General features: G+C 36.4%; 1 protein-coding gene across 3 annotated transcripts in view; it reads left to right on the top strand.

Moving 5' to 3' along the window:
* The window catches only part of OMA1 (OMA1 zinc metallopeptidase), a 71,850-nt gene that overhangs the window by 32,642 nt on the left and 24,483 nt on the right, over positions 1–14,725 (top strand). The window lies entirely within an intron of this gene.

The following is a 14,725-nucleotide window of genomic DNA, read 5'->3' as shown; positions in this document are numbered from 1 at the left end:
TATGCCTGTGTTTCAGCTGTAGTCAAAAAATTAAAAACAAAACAAACATATAACTGCCTGTTACTTCCTCTTTCTATTTCACAAGTATCCTAAACCTAATATATTCAAAATATCCTTGATTTTCCTTCACATCTACTTCTAGTCATCCTTTCCCCAATAAATATCCACCTTCTATTCAATTGTTTTTGAAAAACATCTGGAGTCCTTAATACTTCCTTCTTTATCATTCACATTGAATCTATTACCACGTGTTGGTAGTCATGTCTATAAAATATATCTCAGTGTTTCTATCTCCACCATTAGCATTTTACCTGAACTGTGCCAACCTCATGCCAGCTTTCATTGGCTCCAATCACATTTTCCTCTACTTTGCCATAAATTATAATTAGGTCCAGTCAGCTAGGATATTTACTTTCTCAAGGTAAGACCTAAGAGGACACTGGCCAGCATTTGCCATGAGATTTTTCAGATTCTATTTGATTGGCACTTTTTTTCCCATATTTGTTAATATATGCTATTAGAAGACATCTTTTTTTTTAAATTTTTATTTATTTATGATAGTCACACACACACACACACACACAGAGAGAGAGAGAGAGGCAGAGACACAGGCAGAGGGAGAAGCAGGCTCCAAGCACTGGGAGCCCGAAGTGGGATTCGATCCCGGGTCTCCAGGATCATGCCCCGGGCGAAAGGCAGGCGCTAAACCGCTGCGCCACCCAGGGTTCCTAGAAGACATCTTTGAGACCTAGGTGACACTCTTTAAATTGATATACATAGCCCTTCTTCAGTCTATTATGTTGATTTCTGTTTATTAATTCAGTGTGTACTTAATGTGTATGTATCATTTTCCAGGATGTAGGGATTATATAATACCTTTATGGAGGTCAGAATTTGAGTAAAAAGCAGAGACATTCAATAAGCAATTTTGTAGTTTAAAGTATTGTGATAGAAATACATAGGATCCCCTGAAAAAGTAGAGCAGAGATGTAACGTAACTAGGGATGAGAACTTGGCCTAGAGATTAGACTGAGAAAGAGATGCTTCTAGCAGACATCTGAAAGCTAGGTGGTAATTATGCTGGTGAAGATGTCGATGGGGATATTTGTGGCATGGTGGACAGCATGTTCAATGGCAAAAATAATTGCTTAGTCTAGTAGTTAAAAATGCAGTGTGCTAAAATGTGGAGTTCAAGAGCACCAATGTCAAGAGATAAAACTGAAAGTTAGAGACTTGTTAGCAATTTTCAGAATTTTATATCTTACCCAGCATAGTGGTTGACACCTTGAACTCCAGAGTCATACTGACCTGTGTTTGACCTCTTGTCTCTTTCCCATGATTGTCAGCAAATCACTTAACCCTTCTAAGTCTCTTTTCTAGTCTGAAAAATGGGAATAATGATAGTACCTACCTCTCGTGGTTACTTGATTCTTACTTGTGTCTTGTATCCTCTTTTTGGACATTGATGCATCAAACTTTCTTAACTTCTTGCCATTTAATATTCAAATCACAGAGCATAATAATCTTATTCCTAATTCTGTCCTTATTAGTCAACCTCCTCATTATAGCCTGACTTCCTTTGTACCATGCCTAAAAGGGAGAGAACATGATGACTAGAGGACACAGATGCCCTGTACCCTTCGTAGTTTTGGCAATTATAGTTATTGGCACATATTAATAAGTTGATATTCTGCTTTTATATCAGCCTTGTGAACTTGGTTAATAGGAACTGTTTCTGTGAGATTGAACTATTGGTCAGTCATGTGCTATCTATCCCATTAGATTTATGAGATTTTATGGCCAAGGACTAAACAGAATATGGAAAATTCATTAAAATCAAGTTACTCAGGATGCCTCTTTGAAAATAGGCAGCTTGCTGCCTTTAGAGTGCTCTCTAGTTGCTCTTTGTTATTGGGTGTGAGTTTATTTTGTGTTTTTATAGTTTTATTTTGTGTTTTATATTTTTATAGTTTTAATTTTTCATTTATAAAACATTTAATTTATCATTATATAAATTATCAGAAAGACTAATACAAGGTTGGTAAAAACTGGTGACTCACAGAGTAATTACTAGTAGATGTCCTTACTAGCTGGCAATCAAATTACATATTTGATTTTGTATGTGTCTGTATTCTGTGTCATTATAAAGATAATTTGACACTTCACAGTCATTTACATAAATGGCTGATTTCACCAGCAGCTAAATCATTTTTATTTTTTAGTATCTGTTTCTTAAATATGAAAAAGGAAACTGATTTTGTTTCAGTGGTTTTAATGCAGGAGCAGTCTTTTTTAGTAGGGCACTTCTTGTGATTGTCACAATGTTTAGGGTAGTAGAGATTTCTGGTGTTTAATTGGCATGGGATAGGCACTGGAAGCAGGGATCTTCAATACCCTGTAATGGCCTGGAGAGCCTTCCAAATGGTAGAGTTGTCCAGCCCCCCAAATTTGTAAGTGTTCCTGTTGTGAGATGCCAGATGGATTTTTCAAGTAGCCTGCATAACTATGCAGAGAGCACCATCTAGTGATGGAAACAGGTAATAAACAAAATCTATTTTCATGGCAGAAATAAAATCAAAATTCTAAACTTTCTGTAAATAATAGGTAAAAATCATAGACTTTTGGAGCAGGAAGGAAAGCTGGAGATAATCTAATCAACCTTCTCTTTTTACAGATAAGGAAATTAGGGTCCAAAGAGGTGAAGTGATTTGTCCCATAACATGCACCTAGTTAGGAAGAACCCATGCTAGGATGCAGGTCTCAGAGTTTTCCAGGTTGGTAATCTGAGCCTTTGTCATAGCATACTGACTATTTTTGTATTCAGTTTGGGTTAATATCTTAGGTGCTTTGCTTAGTGATTAAAGATTAAAAAACAGGAAATGAGGAGAACATCTCATTTACTAGGTGTGTTATAATGTAAATTTTCATAAAGCATACATCATGTGTTACATATTATTTGAACTTCATTATATCATGTAGACAAATGAGACAAGCTTTGTGTATTCACTTAATTTTTTAGTTGCAATGATTTTAACTCTGTTGAATCTTATGATAGAACTTTAGGATAGGGAAAATATGTACATGAAAGTTTGTTAAAACTTTATTGTATTGATGAACTGACATGTTGACAATCAAAAGATGCAAAAAACTTTAAAATGAAATGAATTTACAAAATGATTGAAGTCTTCTTATTTCTCTTTATTAGGGCATATAAAATAGCTTTGGTAAGTCCAGGTTTTTTTGTTTTGTTTTTAATGAGGTATTGAGAATGGTTTAGCTGAAACCATCTTGATGCTATGTCACATTCATTTGGAAAAGAGCAATTTTTAAGTATTGACTGGAAAATGTTGTTTGGACAAGAAATGGGTTCTACCATAAAGTGAGCTTTAGTGAGTGATGTCTTCAGAGGTATTGGGAAAATGATAGTATGAAAGTGAGAGACTGGGAGAGCTGGTTTCCTGGTAGATGGTGGTGATAGTGATGACAGCAGTGCTGGTAACACTGATGATGCTATTCACAACAACAGCAATACTGTTAACTAACGTCCCTGTACGTGAGGGGCCCTGTTTTGTTTGCGTGTGTTAACTCTGTAATTTTCCTAACAGCCCTGTGAACTATAGGTGCTGTTATCATCCTCATCTTATAGATGAAACTGAGGGACAGAGAAGTTAAGTAACCTGACAAAGATCTCTCAGTAAGATTTTTCCCTCCTAGGATAAAAATACATGTTTCTGAAATGGAACTTTCTATGATATTGTAATGCACCAGGAACAATTTTGGTTTTCTGCAGCACTGCCCCAAAGATAATCGTTTGAAAAAGTGTTTGGTCTCTCTAAATAGCCTCAGTATATTCTTCTATCTCTAGGAGTCCAGCTACCCTTCTGCCACAGTCCTTTGTAGTATTATCTCAGGTGACTATTTTACCCACCGCATGTCTGTGTGAAATACAGGAGAGGATGTCACAAGGACTGACACAAGTGTAGGCTGTTAACGGCATTCTGAAAAATGACTCAGAACTGCTAATGTCAGATTTTACCCCTTAGGGTTATGGCTGGCAGGAGTTTTGTTGTAGAGTCTATCTAGAGTCTATCTGGGTGAATAGAAATCAAAATTCAGAGCTACCTTTATTGTTACATTTCTAATGAAAATTTTGGCTACAGGTAGGATATACTAGGTCTGGATTTATTTATACGTATTTTTTCTGGTATTGTTTTGACATTGGAAAATATTCAAATATAAGAATAGCTCTTCTACTATTCTACTCCTATGAATATCATATCCCACTGAGTTTCTAATTGAATAGTAGCAAATTCTTTTTGCATTAATATGTCCCTTAATGCATATTCATGCATGCTGATGTTATAGGCTGAATTAAACTAAATCCTTCTTTAATTGTAAATTTGTGATATCATCACTTATGACCAGACCTAACATCTTGCAAAATTGGTTGCTCACCGGGGGAAAGTAAGAGTAGAAATAGTATCTACTGTGTTCCGGGTTAGACTGACTACTTTAGAAGAGTTACCACATTTAATCCTAATGATCTACTGCTTTCATTTCATTTTGAAAAATGAATCTGAGATTCCTGGAGACTAAGTTATTGGCCCAAGGTCACAAACACTTCAACCATTCTACTTCTGTTCAAATTGTGACCCTGTCACTTACTAGTTATGTTACTTTCAACAAATTACTTGATCTCTGTAGGCCCTGGTTTCTTCCTCTGATCTGTAAAATGAGTGTAATAATAGTACTTACTCTCAAAGGTTTGTTATAATGATTCAATGGGTTAACATTTGTCATACGCTTGGAATAATACCTGGCATTTAGTGCCACGTAAGTCGTTATTAATTAAACAAAATAAATAAGTGGTATTTTGAACCCAGTCTTTCTGTTTCTAAAATCTGTGCTCTTCCCATTGTCCCAGTATAATGCCTCAAAAAGTGTTCCAGGACCAATGTATTTTACTTAACGTATTTTCTTATATTTCCCTTGGCCAACTGTAACCATTTCTAGTTCTATTTTAAGAAGGAAACCTTGTCTAGGAATTATCCCATCTTTTCTTAATGTACTTTCAGACACTTTGTAAATGCAAGTTCCTTACTTTGTGATAATTTTTAAAAGTTTATTTTAGAGAGAGAGGGGGAGAGAGAGCACCCAAGTAGGGGGAGGGGCAGGGGGAAAGGGAGAGAATCTCAAGCATACTCCATGCTAAGCTTGGAGCCTGATACAGGGCTCGATCTTGAGATCACAACCTGAGCCGAAATCAAGAGTTGGACACTCAACCGAGTCACCCAGGCGCCCTGCTGTAATTTTTATTGAGAAAAATGAATTAGGTTTGTGATAGGCTGAATATTTTTTTAATATTTCTGTTTTGATATATAATTATCATTATCTTTTTTTTATTGTGGCAAGAATATTTAACATGAGATCTACCATCTTAACAAATTTTTAAGTGTGTAATACAGTACTATTAACTATAGGCTGTGTTGTACAGCAGATCTCTAGAATTTATTCATCTTGTATAACGGACGCTTTCTGCCTTTTGAATGGCAACTTTCTTTTTCTCCCTATTCCCAGCCTGTGGCAATACCATCTATACTCTGCTTCTGTGAGTTTGACTATTTTAAATACCTCACATAAGTGGGACCATGCAGTATTTGTCCTTTTGTGACAGGTTTATTTCACTTAGCATAATACCTCAAAGTTCATCCATGTATTTGCATATAGCAGAATTTCCTTCTTAAAAACTGAATAATATTTCATTATATGTGTATGTCACTTTTCTTTATCCATTTTTCCACTGATGGGTGTTTAGATTGTTTCTGTATCTTGATTGTTATGAGTAATGCTACAGTGAACAGAAGAGTGTTGATATTTCTTTGAGATGTCAGTTCTTTTATATAAGTACTCATCAGTGGGATTGCTGGATCATATAAAAGTTCTATTTTTAATTTTTTGAGAAACCTACATACTCTTTTCTGTAGTGGCAATACTATTTTACATTTCCCACTGACAGTGTGCTAGGGCTCCACTTTCTCTGTGTTCTCACCAACACCCTCCCCCTTTTTTTTAAATCATAGCCATCCTAACAGATGTGTGGTGATCTCTCATTATGGTTTTGATTTCCTTTACTCTCATAGTTACTGATATTGATGATTTTTAGATATACCTATTGGTCATTTGTACATTGTTTTTGAAGGACTATCCAAGATTTTTGCCCAATTTTAATTATTTTGTTTTTTGTTGTTGTTGTTATTGAGTTCTAGGACTTCCTTATATTAAATATTAACCATTTATTAGGTGTATCATCTGCAAATCTTTTCTCCCATTCTGTAGGTTGCCTTTTCACTCTGTTATTTCCTTTGTTGTACAGAAGCATTTCCATTTGATGTAGTCTCCTGCATCAGTTTTTGCTTTTGTTGCTTGTGCTACGGTGTCATATTAAAGGAGTCATTGCCAAGACCAGTGTCATGAAGTTTCCCCCCTATGTTTTCTTTGAGGAGTTTCATATGTTTCAAGTTCTGTGTTTAAGGTTTTAATCCATTTGGTTTGATTTTTGTCTGTGGTGTAAAGTGAGGGTCCAGTTTCATTGTTTTACATGTGGATATCCAGTTTTCCACTTAATGAGGAGACTGTCTCTTGCCCATTGTATATTTTTGGCACTTTTGTCAAAGATGGCTTGACTGGATATGCTTAAGTTTATTTCTGGGCTCTCTATTCTGTTCAAATGGTCTGTATGTCTGTCTTTATGCCAGTATCATTCTGTTTTAATTACTGTAGCTTTGTAATATATTTTGAAATTAGGAAGTATGAAGCTTTTACCGTTGTTCTTCTTTCTTAAGATTATTTTGCCTTTTTTGGGGTCTTTTGTGGTACTTTGTGAATTTTAGGATTTTTAAAAATATTTTATTTTATTTTTTTATTTGAGATATAGAGAGAGCATGAGCCAGGGCAGAGAGAGAGGGAGAAGTGGGTTCTTGTTGAGCAGTTAAGCCCGTTTGCCTTTGTCTCAGCGCATGGTCCTGGGGTACCAGGATCGAGTCCTGCATCGGGCTCCCTGTGGGGCTTCTCCCTCTGCCTGTGTCTCTGCCTCTCTCTTTCTGTGTCTCTCATGGATGAATAAATAAAATTTTTAAAAAACCCAAAAAACAAAAAACCAGCTCTTAGTTTTTTTATCTTCCTATGATTATTATTATTATTACTATTATTTTAGTCTTTATTCCATTTATTTCTGCTCTGATCTTTATTGTTTCCTTTCTTCTAATTTTGGACTTGCTTTGTTCTTTTTCTAGTGCCTTTAGTTGTAAAGTTAGATTAATTATTTGCTATTTTTCTCATTTCTTGAAGTAGGCCTGTATCACTATAAATTTCTGGCTTAGAACTGATTTTTTTGTGACCTAAAGATTATGAACTGATTGTGTTTTTGTTTTCATTTGTTTTCAAGTATTTTTAAGTTTCCTCTTTGATTTCTTCATTGACCCATTCATTGGTTCTGTTGTAGCATGTTGTTTAGCCTCCACCTGTTTGTGTTTTTTTTTCAGTATTTTTCTTGTAATCGATTACTAGTTTCATATTGTTGTGATTGAAAAGATGCTTAATAAAATTTCAACCTTATTAAATTTTTTGAGACTTGTTTTATAGTGTAACATGTGATCTATGCTGGAAAATGTTCCATGTGCACCTGAAAACAATGCGTATTCAGCTGTTTTTGGATGGAATGTTCTCTATCTACCTGTTAGATCCATCTGGTAATGTGTCTTTAGAGTTATTGTTTCTTTATTGATTTTCTGTCTGGATGATCTGTCCATTGATGTAAGTTGGGTATTAAAACCCCCTAGTATCATTATATTATAGTCGACTTCTCTCTTTATATCTGTTAATATTTGCTTTATATATTTAGGTGCTCCTATGTTGAGTGCATAGCTATTTACAATTGTTACATCCTCTTATTGGATTTATCCCTTTATTGTTATGTAATGCCCTTCTTTATCTCTTATTATAGTCTCTGTTTTAAAGTCTGTTTTGTCTGATACAAGTACTGGTAACCAGCTTTTTTTTTTTTTTTTTTTTTTTTTTGGCTTATCTTTGCATGGAGTATCTTCTTCCATCCCTCATTGTCAGTCTTTTTTTTTTTTTTTTTAAGATTTTATTTATTCTAAATAAAGGAAAAGGAAGGATATAAACTTCCAATTATGGAATGAATGAGCCAGAGGGAAAAAAGGCATAGCATATGAAATACAGTCAATGCTATTGTACCAATTTGCATTCCTACCAACAGTGCATGAGGGTTGGTTTTACCCCATATCCTCACAATACTAGTTATTTCTTGATATTTTATTTTAGCCCTTCTTATAGGTATAAGGTGATATTTTCATTGTGCTTTCTATTTGTGTTTCCCTGATGATTAGCAATGTTGAGCATTTTTTTCATGTGTCTATTTGTATGTCTTCTTTGGATAAAGGTCTATTCGTGTCCTCTGCCCATTTTTAAATTGGATTATTTGGAGTTTTTTTGGTGTTGAGGTATATAAGTTATGTATTTTGGTTATTAACTCCTTATCAGATATATCATTTGTAAGTATCTTCTCCCATTCAGTAGATTGACTTTTTGTTTTGTTAAGAGTTTCCTTCTCTGTTCAAAAGCTTTCTGTTTTAATGTAGTCCCAATTGTTTATTTTTGCTTTTGTTTCCTTTGCCTTAGGAGACATATCTAGAGAAATATTGCCGTGGCCAGTGTTAAAGAAATTACTGCCTGTGTTCTCTTCTAGGGTTTTTATGTTTTCAGGTCTCATGCTTAGGTCTTTAATCCATTTTGAGTTTACTTTTGCATATGATATTAGAAAGTGGTCTGGTTTTATTCTTTTGCATCTTGCTATCTAGTTTTCTCAGCACCATTTATTGAAGAGACTATCTTTTCTATATTGTATATTTTTTCCTCCTTTGTCATAGATTAATTGACCATATATCCACGGGTTTATTTCTGGACTTTTCTATTCTTTTCCATTGATCTATATGTCTATTTTTGTGCCATATCTTCATTTTTAAATTCTTTTTTCTTTTTCCTCTTCAGCTTGGTTGCTCTCAATTTTCCAGTCTTTCAGATCTCTGATCTGTTCTTTTATATCCTCTAATCTGCTTTTTATTCCCCCTAGTGTATTTTTCATTTCAGTTACTGTATGCTTCAGCTCTGATTGGCTCTTTTTTTTTATATTTTCTATTTCTTTTTTTTTTTTTTTTTTTTTTTTTTTTATATTTTCTATTTCTTATTGAAGTTCTCACTGAGTTTATCCACTTTTCTCATAGTGTGGTGAATATCTTTATGACCATTACTCTGAACTTTCTCATATCAGATAGATTACTTATCTCCATTTGATTTAGTTCTTTTTCTGGGGTTTTGTTTTGTTCTTTTGTTTGGAACATATTCCTCTGTCATCTTATTTTGTCTTATTCTCTGTTTGGTTTCTTTGTATTAACTAGTCAGATATGTCTCTTGGTCTTGAAAGTAGTGGCATTACGTAAAAGGTATCATGTAGTGCCCAGTAGCTCAATTCCCTTGGTTACCAGAACCAGGTGTTCTATGGGTATCATCTGTGTGTGCTGCATCTATTCTGCTATTATGGCTAAACTGTGAGTACTGATGATGTGTTGGTGGCTGGAGCTGGCCTTAAGCCTGCCTGTCAGCAATGACTGACTGAAACTACTGTGGGCACACTGATGGACATGGCTTGCCTCTGATACAGCTGGCTGAGGATTGGCTGTAGTCACCATGGGTATGCTGGTGGATGGGGCCAGCCCTAAACCTTGCTGTCTACTGTGATTGCTTGGATGCCTTGGTGGGTAGGGATTGCCACTGGCATAGCTGACTGAGAAACCTGGCAGTAGATACTGTAGGTATGCTAGAGAGTGGCATTTGCTTCTACCCTCCCCTGGACAGGAGTCACATTAGAGGAGCACTGCTCCTGACCAGGCTGCTTACTGTATGGCAGGGCAAGTGCTGCTTTGGAGGAGTGACTACTGGGATAAATCTGTAGGGGAGTGCTGCAATGGGGCAAGTGATACCAGCAAGGTGATAGAAAGTGTCAGAACTGGCTCCTGCAAGCATCCAGATAGCAAGGCTAAAAAGAGGGCAAGAAAATGGAGCCTGTCGTCACTTCTGTTCCCAGAGAATTCTGCAGACTTCTGCCTCTGTGGCAAAAATCCTAAAATTAGACTGTAAATCTCCTTCATGTGTAACAAAGACACTTTTCAAATGGGTGCTTCTGTGCTGGGTCTCTGAGTAATATAGTGCAACTGGCCTTTTAAGCTCAGTGACGTGGTTTCCTATAGCCTTCTGGTACCCTTGGAGTTAAGCCTTGTTGATTTTCTTTTTTCTTGTTTTCTTTTTTCTTCTTTTTCCTTCCTTCCTTCCTTCCTTCCTTCCTTCCTTCCTTCCTTCCTTCCTTCCTTCCTTCCTCCCTCCCTCCCTCCCTCCCTCCCTCCCTCCCTCCCTCTCGCATGAGAGAGAGAGAGAGAGAGAGAGAGAGCGCGCGCGCGTGTGCGCGCGTGTGAGAGAGCAAGCACAAGCAGCTGGAAGGGCAGAGAGAGAAGCAGGATTCCTGCTGAGCCGAGAGCCTGATGGGACCCTGGGATCATGACCCAAGCTGAAGGCAAATGCTTAGTTGACTGAGCCACCCAGGTGCCCCAACCCCTGTTGATTTTTAAAGGTAGATATTATGGGGATTTGTCTTCTTGGTTTAGGTCCTTATGGCTTGAAGTGCCCAGGGTTGGGCCTAATCCCAATTCTTCCTTTTCCATATTTGTTATTTCTCCTCTTTACTGGTTGCTGTGCCAGAGGTTTGGTTCACTACAGTGTCTATGCCCCTCCTTCACTTCTTGTTGTAGCCTTCTTTTTATGTTTTTAGCTGCGGAAGATCTGTTCTGCCAGTCGTCAGGTCATTTTCACAGTTAGTAGCAATACATGAAGTTGTTGCCTTGATATATCCATGGCAGGAAATAATCTTAGGATCTTCCTCCTCTGCCACCACCCCCCCTACCACTCTTCTGTTGTACAGTTCTTTCAATGTGCTGTTGGATTTGGTTTGCTGTTAGTTTGCTGAGGGGTTTTGAATCTGTGCTTATCAAGATATTGGATCTATAGTTTTCTTAGTGTCTTTGTCTGGCTTTGGTAGCAGGATAATGCTGACTTTGCAAAATGATTTTGGAAGTATTCCCTCCTTGTCAACTTTTTTGTGTGAATTTAACAAGAATTGGTGTTAATTCTTCTTTAAATGTCTGATGGAATTCATTTGTGAAGCCATCTGGTTCTGGGCTTTTCTTTTTTGGTAGATGTTTTATTCCTGATTCAATCTTCTTTCTTGTTTTAGGTCTTGTCAGATTTTCTGTTTCTTTATGATTTGGTCTCAGTAGATTATATGTTTCAAGAATTTATCCCATTTCTTCTAGATTATCCAGTGTTAGGGCATGTAACTTTGTAATGGTCTCTTAGGATCTTCTTTATTTCTGTGACTTTGGTTGTAATGTCTCCTCATTCATTTCTGATTTTGTTTGAGTTTTTTCTCATTCTTTTTGTCTTGCTAAAGGTTTGTTAATTTATCTTTCAGAAAGTCAGCTTATTAATTCATCAGTTTTTTCCTATTCCTTTTTCTATTCTCTTTTTTGTTTATTTCTGCTATAGTCATTTCAAAAAGTAAGCTCTTATTAGTTCATCAGTTTTTTCCTATTCCTTTTCTATTCTCTTTTTTATTTCTGCTATAGGCATTTCAAAAAGTCAGCTCTTATTAGTTCATCAGTTTTTTCCTATTCCTTTTCTATTCTCTTTTTTGTTTATTTCTACTATATAGTCTTGGTATTTCCTTCCTTCTACTAACTTTATATAACTTTTTTTTTTTTTTAGATTTTATTTATTTATTCATGAGGGACACAGGGAGAGAGGCAGAGATGTAGGCAGTCTCCTTGTGGGGAGCCTGATGCAGGACTTGATCCCAGAACTCCGGGATCATGACCTGAGCCAAAGGCAGATGCTCAACCACTGAGCCACCCAGGGGCTCAAATGTTCTGTAGTTATTCTATTTTAAGCTTATAATAACTTCAGTTACATACAAAAATTCTATACTTTTACTTTTTATCCCCCCCACTTTGTTATTGATTTCAGTTTACATATTTTTATATTGCATATCCACTAACATATTCATGTAGTTATTTTTAATACTACTGACTTTAAACTAGAATTAAAGTGATTTGCCTACTACTATTAGAATATTATAGTATTCTGTACTTGTATACATATTTACTTTTACCACTGAGTTTAATACTCTCAGTGCTTTCATATTGCTGTTTATAGTTCTTTACTTTGAAGAGTTTTCCTTATAAAATGTTTCTTGTAAGGCAAGTCTAGTGGCAATAAAATCCCTTAGATTTTATTTGAGAAAGTCTGTTTTTCATTTTTGAAGGACAGTTTTGACACACTATTCGTGGTCAGCAATTTTTTTCTTTCAGCACTTTGAATATGATATTCCAATCCTATCTGGCCTCCAAGGTACCTCCTGAGGAAACCATTGATATTTTTATGGATGTACATATTGATTCACTTTTCTTTTTTTTTTCCAAAATTCTTTCTTTGTCTTTGACTTTTTAAAATTTGCTTGTAATTTATCTAGGTTATTGATTTCTTTGAGTTTGTCTTTCATGGAATGCATTGGGTTTCCTGCATCTGGTTATTCATTTCCTTCCCCTGAAGTGAGAAGTTTTCACCTATTATTTCTTTGAATAAACTTTCTGCCCCTTTCTCTCTATTTCCTTTTTTGGAATTCTGTAATGCATATATTGGTCTACTGGATAGTGTTCTATAACTGCTTAAGTTTTCTTCAGTCTTTTATTTATTTTTCTTTTTCCTTTTCTGGATAATTTCTGGTGACTTGTCTTTGAGTTCACTGAGCCTTTCTGGATCTAAGTCTGCTATTGAAATCTTCTAGCAGTAAATTTTTCAGTTCATTTATTTTTCAGTTCTAAGATTTCTCTTTAGTATTTTAAAATATTTCTTTTTTTTTAATTTATTTTTTATTGGTGTTCAATTTACCAACATACAGAATAACCCCCAGTGCCCATCACCCATTCACTCCCACCCCCCGCCCTCCTCCTTAAAATATTCCTATCTCTGTGATAGTTCTCACTATTGTTTATGTATTTCTTCCGACCTGGGTGACTATCTTTATGAGGGTTACTTTGAATCTCTCAGACAAATCATATATATGTTTCATTAGGGTTAGTTTCTAGAGATTTAAGTTTTTCCTTTGGGACATATTTCCCTGGTTATTCATTTTTCTTGACCCTGAGTTGGTATCTTTACATTAGAAAAACTTTTCAGTTTTCATGGACTGGCCTTGTACAGGAGAAGGTCCTTACCAATTAGCCCAGCCAGGTATTTTGTGGACTTCAAATCTTCATACCAGTCCAACCCCCTGTCTTTGTTCTTAGTGGAACCCAGACATCTAAAGTTTGCCAGTCTCTGAGGAGCCTGGGTTGCTCAGTCAGGTCAGTGTCCAGCTCTTGATTTTGGCTCAGGTCATGATCTCAAGGTGATGCGTTTGAACCCTACATTGGGCCTCTGTGCTGGGTGTTGGAGCCTGCTGAAGATTCTCTATCTCCCTCTCTCTCTCTCTGCCTTTTCCCCTCCAAAATAAATAAAGTATACCAGGTCCCATCAGTACTCTGAGATAGGTGAGATAGTAGGCAGTTTCTCAGGCATCATCCAGAAATGTTGGAACATTAGACCAATGGTTCACTTTCTCTCTTTCCCAGGGAGGAGAAGCTCAGTTCTGGGGAATTTTGCCTCTCAGTCTGTGTTGAGGGATTGTGGCAAGGAGCTGTTCCAAATTGTCCTACTGGCTTTGATATGTCTGGTTTATGGTGGCCCAAGGTGCAGGAGCCTCTGAACTAGTTTCTGAATTTCTCAGGAAGGGAATTTATAATCCCTACCCTCAACACAGTGCCATACAATTTGAAGGAAACCTCAGTTCCCAGCTTCTCCCTAGTGAAGGAAGAATTGGACCGTGTGTCCAACATTCCAACTTTTCCAGGGCTGTCCAAGGAACTGGCTTCTTTTTTCAGAGCACTGACAAGATGCAATATAAGCTAGGCCTGGAGGCTGGTGAGAGTAAGGATAGCAATCTGAAGTAGCACACAAAGAGTTGTAGTAGCCCCTCCCATAGCTCAACACAGAGCAGTGAATGCCAAAATTCCCCAGTAGACCAATATATGCAGCCATAGTTTTTACTGCTTCCCATTATAGCAAGCCCTGCCCCTCTGGCCAAAGTGACTTCCAGGGGACTTAATCATCTGGTAACATTCCTCCCCCCAGCTTTCCCACTTCATTTTTTTTTCCACTTTTTGGTGAGGGGAGCCAGATACTAAAGACTAGAACTTTCTAAAACAACTGCGTATTTGGGGAAAATTAGAAAGTGACTGCACATGCTTAGAAAAATCCTGAGGAGACAGATTTATGCCACAGGCAAACCCTAGGCACAGAGACAGCAGTAGTCAAAAAGAAAAAAAAAAGTAATAACAAAACAATAACAAAAATAACAAACTTTGAGGAAAGAGTGGAATCTGATATCCAGTGTTACATTATTAAAACAATTAGACTTAAAACAATTGTCTTAAAGATGCTTAAAGAACTAAAGGAAGGCATAAGTCAAGAAAACGAGCAAAGTGTAAATATCAGCATAGAG

This window comes from Canis lupus, chromosome 3 (genome assembly GCF_048164855.1).
Source record: "Canis lupus baileyi chromosome 3, mCanLup2.hap1, whole genome shotgun sequence".
Taxonomy (NCBI): Eukaryota; Metazoa; Chordata; class Mammalia; order Carnivora; family Canidae; genus Canis; species Canis lupus.
This window is presented reverse-complemented; position numbering and strand designations above follow the sequence as displayed.